This window comes from Oryctolagus cuniculus, chromosome 12 (assembly GCF_964237555.1).
Source record: "Oryctolagus cuniculus chromosome 12, mOryCun1.1, whole genome shotgun sequence".
Lineage (NCBI taxonomy): Eukaryota > Metazoa > Chordata > Mammalia > Lagomorpha > Leporidae > Oryctolagus > Oryctolagus cuniculus.
In genome coordinates, this window is record NC_091443.1 from 6,708,572 (window position 1) to 6,727,706 (window position 19,135).

A 19,135-nucleotide genomic window follows, 5' to 3' on the forward strand; every position below is an offset into this window, starting at 1 on the left:
ATAACTTGAGGTTTTTAAAAGAAATTTATATAATTTGTTGTCATAATTTGGTTGTCTTTGGTGCCTGTCCTCATTTTGCAGCATCGTTTAGAACTTTCTATGTTTACTGGAATAAAAATAGGGATTTCATTTGTTGGAACTAATGATTCCAACCCAAAATATACTCTTGTGTAATGAGAGCAAAATAAACAGGTGCACCCAGCATCATTCACAGTATGCCTGAGAAGGGGCAGCCCATTTATGTGCTAAATATTCTCAAACCTCACCAGGAGTTGGGCTTTAATTGATCACAATCTGGGTCATTTTTGGAATGTCTACTAATATTTTCATAAAGGCTCAAAGTGTCCTACTCTCTCCTCCTTTCTCTCTTTACCTCTAGACATAGACTGGTGGAAATTAGATTTTTTTTTTTTTTGAGAAGTGATTGGTTGTTAAGTGTCTTAAGCTTTTCATATGGTCCTAAATCTACTTAGATGAAAGAATTTTGCTTTGTATTTCCCCGTTGAGGCTGCTATTCAATCCCATATATGTTGAGTTTCATTGCTTTTTCTTTTGTATTTTGTTAGTTTTTTATTTGATTCATGTGATGGACATGAGGGCAAGAAAGTAGAAAATTACTATTAAGGCTGGAAGTTGCCTTTTTGGGAGACTTCAATCTTCGTGTGTTTTCACATCACACCCAGAACTTTTCATTGATTTAGCTCTGTGGGCCCACCCAGGGCATGCATCACAACGTGTGAAATATTAGTCAGCAGCATTTCAAACTCGTGCTTCCTAAAGTCCAGCAACGCTGTGCTATACGTCCTAGTCATTTTATATCCTTTAGGTAAACTTTAGTCCTCAAAAGGAAATCACAAGTTTCTTGTGTTGAATTTTTTTCTTTCTTTAAATTTTTTTGATTGACATTTATTTGTGCATTTTTATGGGATACAATGCAATGAAATATTTCAGCATATATATATATATATGGTTACATCACATGAACTGATCAAGTCAGGCAAGTAGCCTTCCCATTTCCTTATCTTTCCTCTGTGTTTGGGGCCAGCAAGCTCCTCTTGTCCAGTTGTTTACTCAGCATTTAATACGTTGTTGTGGACAGTATTCACTCCACTGCATTTTGGAAGACCAGAGCTTGTCACTCGTCACTTGGCACTTGTTATCTGATGTCCCTGTATCCCTCTTCTCCCCACTGTATTTGACAGACTACAAACTACATAATGCTTTCCTGAAATAACCACACAGGAATTCTCTTCAGATCACTGGAAATGCGTGCTGGCACCAAGCTCTGCCCTGGTTGGAGAGATGGTGTGATGTGGTTCAAGAGAGTACAAGGGTTTGCAATCACACAAGACTTGGATTTGAACTTGGTCTGTGCCGTGGTTGCTTCTGAACCAGGGCAAGTAACTCAACCTCCCTAATATTATTTCTCTGTGAAAGGGTTACAACAACAACAAAAATGATACCTGCTTCACAAAGTTGTTCTGAAGATTGAAGAAGAGAGCATATTTGACAAACTTGGTACTGCAACGCTGCTAAGTTAATGCCTTTCTCTTCGCCTGGAACAATAGCCCCCCATGACAGTGTCTAATAGTCTCTCATATAGAATATATATATATATATATATATATAGTCTTTCATAAAGAAAACAATGCAGTTGGTGCTCTATCTGTGTACTCCACAGCTCCAGATTTAACCAACCAAGGGTGGGTGTTTAGCTTAGTAGCTAAGATACCAGTTACGATGCTCATCTCTCACACCGGAGTCCTTGGGTTTGATACCTGGCTCGGGATTACAATCCCAGATTCCAGTAGCGCAGACAATGGAGGCAATGATGATGGCTGAAGTAACTGGATACCTGCCACTTGGACTGAGTTCTCAGCCTTGAGTTGTCACCATTTCATCATTTTTTTTTTTTGTGGGAGTGGACCAATGGATGGGAGCTCTGTCTGTCTCTCCTGTCACTCTCAAATAAATTAGAAAATTCTAAAGTAACCAACCTATTGTTTTGAAAACTTATAGCTAAGCTGAGCATATACAATTTTTTTCCTTTTCATTCTTTATTAAATGATATAGCACAATGACTATTTACATAGCATGTGCATTATATTAGGTATTAAAATAAGCTAAAGATGATTTTGGAATATAAGAGGATGTGCATAGTGTATATGCAAACACTATGACATTTGGTATATGGAACATGAACATCCTCAGATTGTGATAACCATGGGACATCTTGAAATCAAATTCCCATGGAGACGGAGGGACAACTGTTTCTCCCTGAAGTAGATGTGGTACTCCTAGTTTCTCAAAGAACAGGTCTGAATTCCCTAACTGATGTCTGATGTGACTCTTCTCTGGCCCAGTTTCCTGGCCTGGTCAGGCTCTCACTTCTTCCCGTACCTGGTGTTACAGGCCAATTGTATGCTGTTCCTTCCAGCTCCACCTGTTTTACTGCTTCAGCTCCTTGATGAATTCCCCTCATCAGGATTCTCTTTTTTCTTCTGTGTTTCCATGGCATTTTCACAAAAACATTCTGACTTAGGTTAGAACTTGTCTCTCCCTTGCTCTCTCCGATAAATTCCTTAAGTCAGGGACAGAATCTCTGCCCTCCTTGTATGACATCACTCAGTACCCAGCACATGTGCTATCAGCTCCACACTGTGAAATCTTCAAATACACCCTTAGGTGGAGTAATTTATCACGGGAACTGGGACAGTTGTCCAGGAAGAAATGCAAGACTTGATGAATGCTAGGACCAAACTCTCATCAGGTGGTCCATGACTCAGAGGTGGGACTAAGACTAAAAACCAATTCATGTTGCTGCTCAGTATCCAAAGCATTCCAAAATACATCAGACTCACTAGGGAACAAATCAGCCCACAGAATATTTGTTGGCTGTGAGATAATTATTCCTTTCTTAGCTTTTTTAAAAAACATTTATTTATTTATTTGTAGTCAGAATTACAGAATAGACAGTCAAAGGGAGAGGGAGGAGACAGGGAGCGGGAGAGGCAGAGGGAGAGGGAGAGGGAGAGAGAGGGAGAGAGAGAGAGAGAGAGAGAGAGAGAGAGAGAGAAAACGACCTCTTCCATCTGCTGGTTCACTCCCCAAATGGCTGTAATGGCCACGGATGTGCCAGGACAAAGCCAGGTGCCAGGAGTTTCTTGGGTCTCCCATTTGGGTGCAGGGGCCCAAGCACTTGGACCATTCTCTGCTGGGAAAAACTTGCTTCCCAACTGTGGGTTTGACTTAAATCTGTGTTAGAGGGGTGAGGAGTTAGTTTGAGGATTTACATGTTGGGGCATTGTCAACAGAATCTTCACAGATGATTTCAATCTAATCATATCTACTCTAGATATCTATAGGAAGGCAATGGACTTTGAAAAGCATTGGACGATGTAGTTGATAAGTGATTAGATTTTTTAAAATTTTTTCACTTATGTTTTTTAGAGCAAGTGAGAGAAAACCCATCTGCTGATTAACTTCTCAAATGGGTGGGATAGGTAGGAGTAGAACTGAAGCCAGGGACTAACAACTCAATCCAGGTCTCCCACATCAGTGGCATGGCAAGAAGATGGCTTGAGAAGAAGTCACTTGAGATGGCAAGAGGAAGTCACTTGAACCATCACTATTTGCCTCCTAGGGTCTGCATTAGCAGGAAGCTGGAGTCAGGAGCCAGAGCCAGGCATCAAACACAAACACTTCAACATGATACACGAGCATCCTTACTGATGGTTAAACTGCTAGCCCAAGTGCCTGCTTTATGACTGGATTCTAGAAAGGATCATAGCCCACATCAGGTACTTAGTGGAGCTCAATTTATGACATAACCAATTACTGAGTAGAAGCTTCTACATTCCCTTTAATATGTTTGTAGCATCATAGTAGACCATCTCTGTCCACATTATTTACATCTTGATACTAAATCAGGAATTGGTTTCTTGATTGAATGGTCAGTATGTTAAGCAAAATTTTGTTTGATATCTAAGCGTTAGATTTTCTTGAAATCTGTAGGCTCTCCTATGTTAATCACATTCTTACTAAGAAAAAAAATTCTAGTGTCATATGTTAATCCTATTATCTTTAATGGATTGAGTGTTTCTAAACGTTGTGGAGGGTGAGAAATCTTACATTAAGAACCCTTGTTACTTGGATACACTGGTGACAGAATGAAAATGTGACAATTCAACAATGCTATTTGCACCATGTTTATATTATGTCTACACCCCATGCATGGATGTATTGTCTGCATGGAAAGACTGAACCTCAGCAACATTAACATTTTTTCTTAGCTGTCTGCTCTAACAGAGGCAAGCCTAAAGGACATAAATGCCACATCCCTCAGACAATTGTGTGAATAATTCTCCCTGGGTCCATTCCTTCTGGGGTTTGGCCTTGGCTCCCAGTGTTCACAGCATTAAGAGGGTTAAAGGTTCTGGCATGGTGAATTTATTGTTGACATCTCACAGTCCTTCAAGGCAGGATCACTAATGGGTGACCTTGGGGTTCGACCATTCCAGACCTGAGAAGATCAAGTCTCACACCCTCCTGCAAGTGCTATGACCCCTCCATTCTCACTCTCCCTGGCCTAACCTTTAACTCACTGATCTTTGACCAAAGTATTAAGCAAACACCTGCTTGGGTCTGTGGTCAAAGACTATGGACTTGAAGACCTACCATAATTTCTAGTGAATAAGCTGTGGTAATAACAATGAAATATAGGGCAAATCTGCGGACATGTGAACAATAAGTAATTATATTGTCACTGACCACATACAACATAGATTCTGTAACAACCCTTGTATATGGAGAATCAATGTTAATCAAGTTGACCAGAGTTATTAATGAATTGTCAGTGAATGCACTCAGGCTTCTATTATTTGCATTAGTATTAACAATAGTGCAGCAATATTTATTTCCTATGACTAAAAGACACTAAACCTAAAATTAAGTTTAGAATACCATCAGCAGTAATACAAGCTGAATTAATATATAACAGAGGTATCAGGAATCATTAAAAAGGTTTAGATAACAAAAATTTGTCGAGATCGGTTGAAGTGAGTTTCATGCTTTAGGAGAAACTTGGAGGAAAGGTATGCTGGCTATAAGTCCGAATACTTAAATAAAGAAAAAAAAGCAGAGTTATTTGAGTTGTTCTGAATTGTTCCATTGATATTTTGTAGAAAAAGATTCTCTTAATGTGGTGAGACATGTTAAAGTACAAAATCACGAAATAAGTTTCCATAAAGGACTAAGGAAGACTTTTTACCAGAAAGAGTAGGTGTTACTGAAAAAAAAGACATCATCTACTAGCCTTCATTATTCTAATGTAAAATATTAGGGTTCATCTTTATAAATCAAAATAAGTTAAAAAATAAATTAAACCAAAAAGTCCAGATTTAACTGTTTCTTAGCTAAATATTTTGTAAATAAATTAAATGCTTCTGATAAGTCTTTTATTCCCTGCCTGAAACATTTTTCTATACTGCCCTTTTGTTTTAGCCAGTGAATATATACCTCTCCATTCTCAACATCAAAACTTGTAAACTTTCAATACCAAAAGACAATAAAAGTATAGAAGAAACTTCATACTTACATCTGCAGCCTTTTCATTATGTTATGATGTTCAGAAGTCAGCACAAAATAGTTATAGTACAGTAGAACATTATATCAAATACAATTTTTTCCTCTAAATTAAAATTGATAGTATTTTCAACAGCATATACTGGTTTCTCTTTTGTCCTGTTTTCTTTCTGATTTTGGGGGGATTTGTAACTTTTTCCCAATTTTAAATAGGTCTTACAAAGCAGAGTCAAAATGTGAAGGCGTCAGGGTCATCATCTGTTCCCCCATTCATGGCACTTCTCTTTGCCCTTCTGGAAGCCTCTCTTTCTAATTCAAACACGTTGCTCTGTGGCTACACTGGGGGAGGCAGCGATTATTTGCATCTCCATTTTATTGACAAGGAAACTGAAGCTGAAGTCACCCTGCCAGTAACTGGCAGAGCTGAGGCTTAAATTCAGGCAATCTGCCCACAAAGCCTTCCTGGTGATCCCTGTGCAACTGCCTTTTAACACAAGTGATAAATTCATCTAGCAGGCCTTGCAACTTGGTTTCTACCCCCACCAAGCCAACTCTTAGCGCCATCAATTCCATGGAGAGTGTGTGTCAAGTTCCTCCAGAGTTTCCTAAGGCCAAGAACTGAGCTTCACGTCTCTTCACTCTCCCCAAGCACTTAGCATAGCCTGGCATCCAACAGGCATCTAAAATACACATGCATAAACAAAACTAAAATAAAAGTGCATATAAATTATACAGAAAATTGTTCCTATCCTATGTAAATACTATTCAGCAAGAACCTGTCTGTATTATTTTGGTGTGTTAATCTGTGGGAGAAATTTGATTAAGTCTTTCCCTCAAATGAAACATCATGGTTTTCTTGGCCAGAAGTCTTGAAAATAGAAAGTCTTGATCTTGGGTAATCTGGGGAGATCCTCGGGGCTTGCATATGCTTTGTCTTCTTGCAGTGATGCTGTCTAACACAACCTGGATAAAGATGCTTCTAGGGTCTTTTTGCTTCTGAATCACACGGCCTGAAAATGAGGTAGTCTGAAAGCTGGGAACTCTCTTACATCACACAGAAATGCCAAATAAATTAACTTGCTTATTGAAAAGGAAATGCATCTGAATGTGATTAAATGGCATGGTTAAGAAAGATTTTTCTGATACATTTTAAGAAAACTGAGAAAACAGTTTCAATTTGCTCACTCTATTTCATAAACTCATCTTATAGGTCCTGAGTCTCAAATTTAAAAAAAATATTCTGAAATTGATGTGGAAATTAACGGAGGTTTGAGCCAAATGAGAAATGCAGGGAAAAAGTCTGATCCATGCATTTCCCTTTGCTCAAGGTAGTGGTTGCACCACAGTGTCTGCCTGACCAGGGCGACTCACTGCAAACTCAGGGCTGGCAAGACCTGGAGCCCCTAGGGGAAGGCACCAGCTTACATGCTGATGTTAGCAAGCGCTGTTCTTAAACACTGCCTGCTTTGCTTCCACAAGGGAAATTTCATCAGCAAATTTCTGCACCCATGTTACATAGTAATTCCTTTTGTCAGATGGAAGCATTAGTGAAATGATTCAAACTGCTTCAAAAAATACTGTGAATGAAGTGAAACTGTTTGCACTAATACTGGCATAGTAGGCGCCTGAAATATCTTTAGCTAGAGTTTATCACGAATAGTCACAGATAGGATTTCTCCTTTGGAAGAAAAGGATTTGTGATTTACTGCTATGGGTGGTGGAGAGCCATTTCTTATTATGAGTGTCTTCAGAAACATAAATGGTTCTGAATTTTCAAATTAGGCATTATTCAAAGAAATCAACAATTGAAAGCTTCCCTAATGACTCCTTATGCAGACGCATCTATAGACACATATATGAACATCTTTTAAAGGCTTGTGGCATAGGGTTTTCAAAGAGAAATTCAACAGTATATGAATGGTTTGAAAAGAGCATTCCTGAATGAAAAATATGCATCAGTCAAAAGCATCAATAAATATGTCTTTTTCATATGCAAATGAAAATTTCTGAAGTAAAAGAGGCATTGTTTTATAAATAGTGAGATAATATTCTTGAAAAAGGTTACCAGTCATTACCTAAGTTATCTGCTTCATAAAGAAATTTAGAGCGCACAGTTGCTCTTTTCATTAAAATGGGCTTCACATGCAGACTCCCACTGAAAGCCAAACTCTGAATTTTAATTAGAGATAATAAATAATTGTATCACTTAGGAAACTGAAACTATTAAAGGCTGTGGGCACCACGCAACTGTATCTGAAGGGTGGGTCATGATACACACATCACACTAAAGGCAATGAGTGGAGGGTGTAAAATGGGCATCAGTGCGCCCCGATTCTTAAATGAATCAGATGGAAAAGGAAGTGCTATTGTACCAGTCGTATCTCAGTTCCAAAAGAGGGTCCACTCTGTGCTTTGGGGTGATTCTAACATTCTTTGGCCCCGAATAAGGAGGTTCCTCTCTTTAGTTTTGAGAGGAGAGGGAAGGGAGGGCAGGGCAGGGGAAGCTGTAAGTTATATTTCCTCCAAGGAGAAATAAAACCTTTATTTTTTTTTTCATCCTCCTGGCTTTTTTGCTCCTCACACTCTCCTACCGCCCCCCCCCCCTTTTTTTTAAGAAGGCACATTGACATTTTGAGAGAAATTGCTATCCCAGAGTCAAGGGCAGGAAAATTGGAGAGACAGACTTCCCCAACCTACACAGCCCAGAGGGACCAGCTGACACGCAGAAAGCAGAGACTCAAGCCATTAGAGCCAGGACTGGGGCTGACACTGACCCGGGCCACTGCCCGGCATTGTCCCACCATCTGCACAAACGTGAACTTTGCCTCCAAAACTTGGCTTCTCAATTAACATGTCCAGCTGGGGGAGAATTCCGTCATTTCCCTAATATCCTTATCGCCACTGGCCTGACATATTAATATTAAAAATATATGTGCACAGATCAGGGAATTTCTTAAGCACTTCTGTTTTTATTGCAGATAATAGGCAGGAGGTGAGAGCAGACACAATATAATTTGAAAAGCATAACCCTGATTAGGCGCTGATTGGAACGCTGTTATACCTTACATTTAAAACCTTTTCATTATTAGAACTAGCTGTCAAAACCAGGCTTTGACTCGCCCATGAAATAGATGCAAGGGCATGTGACGCTGTGCTACTTTAGTGCAAATAAATTTATAGTTCAAAGTGCCATTTTCTTTGACTATGTCCTTAAACATCAGACAACTGTCATGTACGTTGCTGAGGTGTTTGTAAAGATGGCTTGTCTGGCTTTAATTTGTTCCCTTTTAATGGACGCTCATCATCATTCTCAGTTATTGTTCATTTTAATGTGTTACACATCGGCACAGTAAAGAAGCAAAACCATGGTGTCACTACCTGATGATGAATGGGCAATATTTATGAGAGCAGGGAGGTGGAGAAGTCATTATCTGTAATCCTAGGAAGTACGAACATGCAAGGGAGGTTTTCAGATAATCTCAAAGTTAGCAGAGGCCATCTGATGTCTCTGGGATAGCCGTCCAGTTTCTGATGTCCCACTGCGTGGGTCCACATCCTGGATCTTCTCCACTGGCTAACATTGGCAGATTACTTAACTCCTCTGTCAATCATCATCTCATCTCAGAAAGGAGACATTATTGGGAAGATGATTGAGATGATATGTGAAAGGTGACCAGACCACCTGAGAAACAATTCCCACCTAGTCATACCAGCTCTCATTTGGGTGGTTAGTTGTGTTTTAAGTATATTATTGCTGCACATTTTCAAAGCCTCTGTGAAATACAGGTGCAGCAAAGCACTTACCTGCTCCTCTTGTCAATCTTTGGCAGTTTTCCCAGGTGAAAGCCTCCTTAGAGTATTCTGATGTCTATAGACCCTTTGTCTATTTCTTCCTTTTTTTAAGATTTATGTATTTATTTGAAAGTCAGAGTTACACAAAGGAGAGGCAGAGAGAGAGAGAGAGGCAGAGAGAGAGAGAGAGACAGAGAGGTCTTCCATCCGATGGTTCACTCCCCATTTGGCCACAACAGCCAGAGCTGTGCTGATCCGAAGCCAGGAGCCAGGAGCTTCTTCCAGGTCTCCCACGCGGGTGCAGGGGCCCAAGTACTTGGCCGTCTTCACTGCTTTCCCAGGCCATAGCAGAGAGCTGGATTGGAAGTGGAGCAGCTGGGACATGAACTGGAGCCCATATGAGATGCCGGCACTTCAGGCCAGGGTGTTAACCCGCTGCGCCACAGCGCCTGCCCCCTATTTCTTACTTTGAACTCATTCTGCTGTTGATATCACAGAGAACCAAGCCAAGGTTATTTCTGCCCCATCCTCCTTAAAGCGCTCAACAAAGGTCACCAAATCTGTTCTGTTAAAATCTATCTTCTTTGGGCCAATTACCAGGTTCCTCAATTCCACATATCACCCAGCATTCAGAACTGCACAGCCAAGCTTGCTTTGAAATGATCCAGAATTTGCTATGCACTGAGCTGCCTTTAGAACAACTTAAATAGTGTAGTGGTGATGGTCCAGGCAATGCAGCCTCTTAGAGCAGGGCTCAAATATGATCTCCACTGTCTACCTGTGTGGTTGAAGCACAGGGCTTAATTTTCTGAGCTTCAGTTTCATCGGCAAGGTGGGGATGGTTCTCCTATCCCAGCTGTATGGATGGCCTAGCACCCAAGAAAAGTGATAGGAGAGCAGATCATGATAGGTGACCTGGGGAAGGTGGTGGTGGTGGTGCTGCAGCACCTGGGGATATTGACTGAGCCTGAGACAACACAGTGATTTGCAGAGAAAAGGAAATCAAAGCTAGTAGTTTGTCCAGTTAAATTATTAGCCAGAGATCTGGTGATCTGGGAATGAGTGACATGGAGCAGAGAGATGTTCCTGGACAAGCGGAGTGTGGTGAGCAGTTGTGAGGCTAGAGACAATGTTTGAAGTTGTTAGAGGAACTGTAGATGCATTTATAAGGAGTCAGGTGGGAGGTGCAGAGAAAGCTGCGGGGGTCACTGGCCAGGTGTCATGCCACAGGAATCATCATGGGGCTGTTTAGGCTTCCTTCCATTTTCTTTTGATTAACTCCCCACCAGGGGAGCAGGATGCAGGAAAATGACACTCAAGTAAAAACTGAAAGTACCAGCTGACCTCCATCCAACTCACTTCACCTGTCCCAGCTTTTCTGAACACTTCTCTAGGTGGGATATTGGGGGTAACCTGTAGACTTCTATTTCAATATGTGGAGAAACTAGCTATAATAACATGCTTTTCAAAAAATAATCACAGAACGTTATTGTGTAGATCATATTTTTATGAATTTTGATTCAATGATATTTTGTTCCATTAGAGCAGTCACTTTGTAGCTCTGTTGCTGATGAAACTTGCATTTATCTCATTATCTGAGATAATCCACACTGCTTCTCCTAGTTTACATTGAAATGTTGATAAAGATTTCATCTCGCTGCTTAACTTCCTTGTTGTTCTGTGCATGACCAAACACTATCTGTGTATATGAATATATTGATCAAATGTAGCACACATTCACATATTTATTTACAGACAGAGCACTCAATTCAGCACTTGTGTACATCTCGTTACTTATCTATCATCATCATTTGTACAGACAGAAAGTCTGTTATCTGCATCTCAGCAGTAGCTGTGGAAGAGAAACAAGTTCTCTCCAAATATTGCAACAGAGCTGTCCTGTGGCTGATGGAAGGTAAGGAACAGACAGGGAATGAATACCAGTCACACACCTGCTGTGTGCCACGTACCATGCTGGGTATTATGTATATGTTATTCCTACTTAATTCTGTCAGCAACCTTAAGATGCTGATATTATTGTCCACAGTTCAGCAAGGAGGAACAAAGCTCTGAGACAGGTGAGCAAGTCATCAAAGGTTGTTCAGCTGGTTCATGGCAGCATGACTCAAGGCTGCATGGAAGGTGGGAAAGAAGGACAGGGCATTGCCAACGACACTGCTCTGACTTGGGAGGTAAGAGAGGGACAGCACATCCGCAGCTACTCTGCATCCACCATGGCCTCTGTCTGTAGCAACACCATTGTCTCAGTCACTGTGTAATCAAGGACCATTTTATTTATTTATTTTTTAAAGATTTATTTGTTTATTTGAAAGTCAGAATTACACACACAGACAGAGAGAGAGAGAGAGGTCTTCCATTTGCTGGTTCAGTCACAATGGCCAGAGCTGTGCATATCCAAAGCTAGGAGCCAGGAGCCTCCTCTGGGTCTCCCACACGGGTGCAGGGGCCCAAGGACTTGGGCCATCTTCTACTGCTTTCCCAGGCTACAGCAGAGAGCTGGATCAGAAGTGGAGCAGCCGGGTCTCAAACCGGCACCCATATGGGATGCCAGCACTGCAGGCGGCAGCTTTACCTGCTAGGCCACAACGCCTGCCCCTAGGACCATTTTAAACCCTCAGACTGCACCCCCCCAAAAATAATCACCCAGCTTCCTTCTCCACTCCTTCCTCCCATCCCCTCATATCTTAGTTACACAGTTGTGATACCCTGCAGTTAGTTCTTTTATGGTGTAAAACTTCTCATTAGATAAGTACAACCACACTAGAAAGAAATTGTAGATACGTATACCAACAGTGCTCATAAAAGCCTGAAGAAAGGTATAAGTATATATTTTCAATATCAACACAGGAAAGCTTGTTTAAATACTTAGCAGTTGGAGACAGTAAGGTATCTTATGTAAACAAATAGGTGGCTAATTTTCTTAGCATCCAATATCTTCAAATTACTCTAAGTAAGGGTTTGGAGGCAAAAGCTGAATCTTTGTAACTTAAATCCCTCTTCTAAATCCTTCAGCTTACTTCCCAGGCTACTCTGCGCAGATGTTCTGTGTACCTTAGGTCTCTTGCTTGGCTGATGGCAGGGCTTCAAAGCACTTAAGGGAAACTGGTGAACATTAGGGTCAATGAGGCAGCAGGCGGGCCTCCTGGACACTCTCATCATAGTGGGGACATGGCCATGGCACGTGGGAATCTACTCTAAGCCCATGATGATGTCCCACCTCATATCAGCCCTTCTACCAGGTGAGCAGAGGAAAGAGGGAGACTGCCTGGAACAGAGTCCCTCAGATATGTGGCAGAGCTCCTGTTACCCCAAGTCTGCTGCTTGGTGTTTTAATATGATGCAGACCAGCTGGACACAGTTAAGCAGAAGCTTAGATTGCAGTGTTATGCATTAATGTTCAGTTCTCTTCGGGCTTTGAAAATACAAATGATATAGCTTGAAAATACCCTTTAAAACATTGTTTCAATCCCCCTTTTCGGTCCCTAATGGTCAGAGGAGTGCAGGCTAAGAATCAGACTGAGGCTGAATGCTTCATTCCAACATGCTCTGTGGTGCAGAGATCTAACTGACCAGGCAACTTTAAAGGGAAGGAAGAAGGAGGAGGAACTGCAGTTCTGCGTCAGGTGCTGCGCCGTCCAGTTCTCACGTGGCTCTGTGGTGTCAGGCCTGGCTTATCCCCAGATCAAAGAGCCATCTGTCTTCCCTGGATCTATACACACCCATCCTGGGTCAGAAGAATAATCAATAGCCCTTAGTTCTCACTTCACAAAAACAAAGGAGCTGTTGGTTTGTTTACCTTTCAGATTGTGTCTTGATTAGGCATCATTAGTGACCACTGTGGAATGGAACCCTGGGTGCATGGCTAACTCAGCCTCATTTCCAGGATGCTACACACACATCATGTTCAGAGGCAGTTCCAGGGAGCAACGGGCACAAGCGCCAGCGCCACAACTGTGGAACATAATGAAAAAATTACCAAGGATTAGAGATGAAGGGACATTAGAAATAATTCATTCAAAACCCTACATTTTACAGATAAAGAAATTGGGGTAAGGGCCAGCATTGTGGCAAAATGAGTTAAGCTTCCTGAGTTACCAGCATCCCGTATCAGAGTGTGTGCTTGAGTCCTGGCTGCTCAGCCTCTGGTTCCACTTCCTGATAACATGTCCAGAAAGGCAGGAGAGGATGTCTCAAGTATCCGGGCCTCTAGCACCCATGTGGGCGTGTGGGAGACCATGATGGAATTCCAGACCTTACTATTGGGGCCATTTGGAGAGTCAATTGAAAGATGGAAAATTCTCTCTCTCTCTGTCTGTCTTCCTCTGCCATTCTGCCTTTCCAATAAAGAAATCAGTAAATCATTAAAAATGGGGTGGTGAAGGGTAGAAATCCACTCAAGGTCACTTAGCTGAATAAAGACAGTGTGAGTTAGCGATCGTATATCTGCTGTCTCATACACAGGCACATATGTATGGGAACTTCAAGAAGTTTGTAGAAAATGGAATAAAAATGCTTATTTTGATGTAAATATGTTTGAAATCCATGCACACTGTTTTCATAATAGTATTTCTCCACAAACTTATTGAAGTCCACTTACGTGCGTATGGGTGTGTTTCTTGAGTGCTAAGGATGTTAGTTAGTGTTCCTTCCCATGTGTTAAAGTTTTGAATGTACTTGGCCAGTTATTTTGTTCTCTTAGCAAGGCATGAACTAAAATAAAAAGGCAATAAACTTTGGAGAACATTTAGAAAGGGGCATTTTCCGATGACTCAGCAATGGTCCCTGGTGTTCTTATGTCCCCAGTGCCTTCTCCTTGGCTTCCCCACCTCACTGGCCACCATCAGAAACCCTTCAGAATTTATTTTATGATCCCAAGGTCCAGCATGTCTCAGTCCCAGACCCACTGTGGGATTCCCTACGGATGCCTGCAGGAGCAGCTTCCCTTGAGAGTCTAAACCCCACTGGTCAAGTTGCCCTGTGGGGGTTTGGTGTGATCTGCAAGAGGCGGTTAGGGGCGGCCAGCGTTAGGTCACTGACACACAGGTCATGCGATACACCTCCCATAAGGTGTCTGCCCTGACAGACTGTTTTGTCTGCCAGAACAATTGCCAGGAAATGTTTTCAACCTGGCAATATGGCCACACACGCTGGTCTGAGGCAGATGCTGACTGACCCGTTTTAATCAAGCAGCTCCCATTTCATTATTCTTTCCTGTTGCTCATGTCTTTCTCTTCACTCTGCATTTCATGTTTCACTATTTCCCTAGATGAGTAAAGGTGACCGCAGTGAACATAATGAAGTAGCAACAAAACATCTACACCAAATCAAGGGAAAGTCAAGTCGAAAGGAAAAGAAGACAAAGATGTGTATCAGGATTGAAGAACGTTATAGCTATGGAACACAATCCTTTTCCGTGAGCTTCCTGGTAGACAAAGCAAAGAGAGAAGTTGATCAGCTCTCTTCAAAGAACAAAAGCCTGTTCTGCCATAATGACAGAAATTACAGAATCTGTCTCTATTTCTTAATAATAAAGAAAATAGGGAGAGGTAGGAGAAAATTAATAAAGGCCGCTGGGCAACTCGTGTCTTCAATACAAGCTAAATAATGGCCACTAGAAATCGGCTGGCCCATTGACACCCAAGTTGTATGAGAGGGACTCTCTAGCAGAATTACATCTCTGTAGTATGGATTTACGGGGATTAGGATGGCTCCTGCGTCCCCACTCTCCCACACATCCAATTTATTTGATCAACCCGGACAGTGTCTGTCACCTCTGACCTCCGGGCCAAATCCAGCCTGCCCATTTCTTTACATGCTGTCTATGGTGGCTTTCAAGCTATAATGGACGAGCTAAGCAACTGACACTGTGCTCCCTGCAAAACCCAAGATAGATGCAGTCTGCTCCCCAGCAGAAAAGTTGCCCACCCCAGGGTGTGCATTAGCAGGAAGCTGGCATCAAGGGTGGAGCAAGGCCTTGAACCCAGGCATTCCAATTGGCATCTTAACTGCTAGGACAAATGCCTGGATGCTCCCTTTCTGTTGATGAAGTTTGTGATGTTCTTTGCTTTGGAACCACAGGGAAATGATGAACCGAAGTGGAAAGCATGGGTCTGCAAAGTGCCTTGCCTGGGGCTGCAGGGAGAACAGAGCGTCAAACTGAAAATGTCTTCAAGGCAAAGAAAGCGGCACACTGGCACCTGCGTGTGTATCACTGAGTGTCAGGCATGCTTGCCTCACTTGTGCTTACTAGGCATTAAAGGAACGGAAGGCATTCACGTGCATGACTGTCACTACCCGGAGGAGAAAGGACTGGGAAAGTGACTTAGATGCCCATAGTCACTGGTGCCATTTTTTATTATTATTTTTAAACATGCATTTCTTTACAAAATGCAGAAACTCAGTTTTCACTGTTCAAGGGCTATAAAACGAAAGCTTCCATTTTAGGATTATTGTCCTCAAAGGAAGAAATACAGAGAATAAAAAGTTTTGTAAAGAAAAAAATACTTTCCATAGTCTATCCCTTGAAGATATGCTATATGTTTAAAAATAGCTGGCAAACTGAATGGTGAAAAAGATTCATTTAATGAGTTGCAATGACTTTGTAACTTTCATAGCTGTTTATAATACACAAGAATGTCAAGAGTTATTTACTTATCCTATGTGATATAAAAATCTTGCCCTCTAGGAAAGTTATCTGATTAGAAATGTATGTCTTTTATTATACATAGCATTCTTGGAGACCAATTCTGATTCATGCCAGAAACTCAAAGTCAAGGATTTCTACCTCACAAAAAGTGAACAACACTGAGTTGCAACACACTCGTGTTAATCAGGTACAGTACATACTGTACTTTTTGTTGCAGACTTTCTATTAAAATGTCTCAATAGAGGGATTCTTTTTGCTATTTGTTTATTCCCATTTTCTCTTTTACTTTTATTAATCCTTTAAAACTTTTTTAATAGACACCTAAAACTTCTGCATATTTAAGGGGTATGATCTGATGTTCCATTGCATACATCTTATAATGTCCAATCAAGGTAAATACATTCAAGCATTTAACATTTCTTTATAGTAAAAACATGAAATCCTATCTCCTCGTTTTTAAAAATAAATATACAATATATTAACATGATCTATAGTCATCCTACTGTGCAATACAACCCAGAACGTCTTACTTCTATCTAACTATAGTCTAGTGCCCATCAATAAACCTTTTTCCATCTCTCCCTACTCGCCTCACTCCCCACCCTTTGATAAACATCATTACGCTTTTTTTTTTTTTTGACAGACAGAGTGGACAGTGAGAGAGAGAGAGAGACAGAGAGAAAGGTCTTCCTTTGCCGTTGGTTTACCCTCCAGTGGCCGCCGCGGCTGGCAAGCTGTGGCTGGAGCACCATGCTGATCCGATGGCAGGAGCCAGGAGCCAGGTGCTTTTCCTGGTCTCCCATGGGGTGCAGGGCCCAAGCACCTGGGCCATCCTCCACTGCACTCCCTGGCCACAGCAGAGAGCTGGCCTGGAAGAGGGGCAACCGGGACAGAATCCGGCGCCCCGACCAGGACTAGAACCCGGTGTGCCGGCGCCGCAAGGTGGAGGATTAGCCTGGTGAGCCGCAGCGCAGGCCATCATTATGCTTTTAACTTCTATGAGATAGCCTACTTTTTTAGACTCCTCATATTAGCTAGATGATGTGATATTTGCTTTTGTGTTCTTGACTTATTTTGCTCAACATGATGGCCTTCAGTTCTATGCATGCTGTCACACATGACAAGATTTCCATAATTTTTATGATTTTAATTAATTAATTAATTAATTTTGTTATTGTTGTTGTTCATTGTTTAATGAGCTTCCCTTCCGAAATCAGAACACCAGTTTGTGAGGGTAACTCCATTCGTTAGAGCAAAGACAGATCGCAGGTGTCCCTGGAGCTGCGGCACAGCCTTGATCTTAGGCAGTATTTGCGAATCCACAGCTTTTTGACCAACCTTGCGCTGCTCTGTTATCTCGTATTTCGCCTTCCTGGTGTCTGGGTTTGTGCACCTTTTTCTTCTTGAAATAAGCATCGGTGAGATGCTTCGGGAGTTTCACACCGCTGGTGTCCATTTTCGTGGAGGCGGCGATGACAGAGTTCTGGTGTGTTCTACGCAGAGGAACCTGATCCAGGGAAAGAGGCCCAGTCACAGGCAGCAAACCACTGCTCAGCCGCTGCAGGAAAACCGCCCTCTTGCCCCTGTGGCGCCCCGTGAGGACGATGAGGATGGTCCCGGGGTGATGCTGGCCCGCAGCTTCCTCGCGTGCTGGATGAAGGGCTTTTTGCGGAGGCCCAACAGCTTCCGAGGGACATCTGCGGTGGGATAGTAGGGCGGCATTTTGCGAAGCTTGGCCACCCTGGTGCCACCATTCTTGTCGCCACCAACTGGCTTCGTGACGGTAGCCAGAACCTTCTCCTTCTTCCTCTTCTTCTTCCTCTTCCTCTTCTTCTTCCTCTTCCTCTTCTTCTTCCTCTTCTTCTTCTTCTTCTTCTTCTTCTTGACAACAGAATTCAAAGATATGTTTATTTTGCTGCAAAAAAATGGATCCACATATATAAAAGATTTTCCAAAAATTCCATGAAAAACATTTACTATGAAAAACTATGCATGGCTACGGAATTCTCTGCACCAAAATGCGTTTACTTTTTTATTTCTCTCTCTCTCCTTCTTCCTTTCAATCCTGGACTTGGGAGCCGCGTACTTCCTCTTGTGCAGGGCTTTCCTGGAGTCCGTGGCGGACCGGGAGTGTCCTCCAGTCCCTCTCACCAGGACGGGGTTTCGGCTGCGTGGGGCTTCCCCTTCTTGGGCTGCTTCTCCGTGAGCGTCTTCTTCTTCGCCTTGCCGCGGGCATGATCGGCTTTCTTGGCTGGAGATTTCTTCGCAGCATCCGGCTTTGGAGCTGTAACTTTTTCACCCCCCATCTTGCAAGAGGGGAAAGAGAACTAAGGGCCCATCATTTTTGTGATTGAGTAGCATTCCCTCTTGAACACGTATCGCCTTTTCCTCGCCCGTTCCTCAGTGCACAGACACTTTGGTTCTTTCCATCTCTTTGCTATAGTGAGCAGTGCAACAGTAAACCTGGGAGTGCAGATGTCTCACTGATGGATGTATTTCATTTTCCTTGAGTATATATACCTAGGATTGGGATTTCGGGATCATATGCTAGTTCTATTTTTAGATTTTTTGAGGAACTTCCATACATTTTCCCACAATGACTGTTCTACTTGACATTTCGGCCAACAGTGTGCAAAGGTTCCCTTTTCTTCACGTCTTTGATAATACCTGTAAATTTTATCTACTCCTATTTTGAAATAAGGAGTGGCAGGTGTTTGGCACAGCAGTTGAGACACTGCTTGGGATGTCATATCTCAGGTCAGAATGACTGGGTTTGTGTCTTTGTTCAGTTTCCAAGTCCAGCTTCCTTATAATGCACCATGGGAGGCAACAGGTGATGGCTCAAATACTTGGGTCCCTGCTGTCTACATGGGAGACCTGGAATGAGTTACCAGCTCTGGACTTTGGCCTGGTTCAGCCTAGGCTGCTGCAGGCATTTGGGGAGTGAACCACCAGATGGAATAACTATTTTTGCCTGAGCTTTGTCTCCCTACCTTTCAAATAAGATGAAAATCATAAAAATAATAAAAGAAGATTCAATTAGAACACCTTGTTGAATTACAAAAAGAAAACTTACTCCTACTAAGAACTTGG

General features: G+C 42.1%; 1 pseudogene; it reads right to left on the reverse strand.

Moving 5' to 3' along the window:
• Positions 1-17,255: 17,255 nt before the first annotated feature.
• LOC100348027 (large ribosomal subunit protein eL6-like) lies at positions 17,256-17,764 on the reverse strand (annotated as a pseudogene).
• Positions 17,765-19,135: the final 1,371 nt, after the last annotated feature.